The sequence below is a fragment of the Odontomachus brunneus genome, unplaced genomic scaffold, assembly GCF_010583005.1.
Source record: "Odontomachus brunneus isolate Ranch 3 - 2012 unplaced genomic scaffold, Obru_v1 Obru_scaffold_217, whole genome shotgun sequence".
NCBI classification, from domain to species: domain Eukaryota; kingdom Metazoa; phylum Arthropoda; class Insecta; order Hymenoptera; family Formicidae; genus Odontomachus; species Odontomachus brunneus.
Window position 1 is genome coordinate 57,579 of NW_022639667.1, and position 208 is coordinate 57,786.

A 208-nucleotide genomic window follows, 5' to 3' on the forward strand; every position below is an offset into this window, starting at 1 on the left:
TTTTCAAATCCGGGGTCAAAAATAGGTGTTCCCATTTCAAAAAATCACTTTGACCTTGAAATAACCTTGAAAATCAAGTTCAAGGTCAAGGTCCTTGGTACCATTACGTGACCCCCTCAGTCCCCTTCTACTTTTGTCTGGACCATTTTTCTCTATCTGACTTAGATTACGACAAATTTAGGTGGGGAGATTAAAATGGCCCACCCTG

General features: G+C 40.9%; 1 protein-coding gene across 4 annotated transcripts in view; it reads left to right on the forward strand.

Moving 5' to 3' along the window:
- The window catches only part of LOC116852340 (type II inositol 3,4-bisphosphate 4-phosphatase), a 24,358-nt gene that overhangs the window by 10,355 nt on the left and 13,795 nt on the right, over positions 1-208 (forward strand). The gene's annotated exons all lie outside the window — the stretch shown is intronic.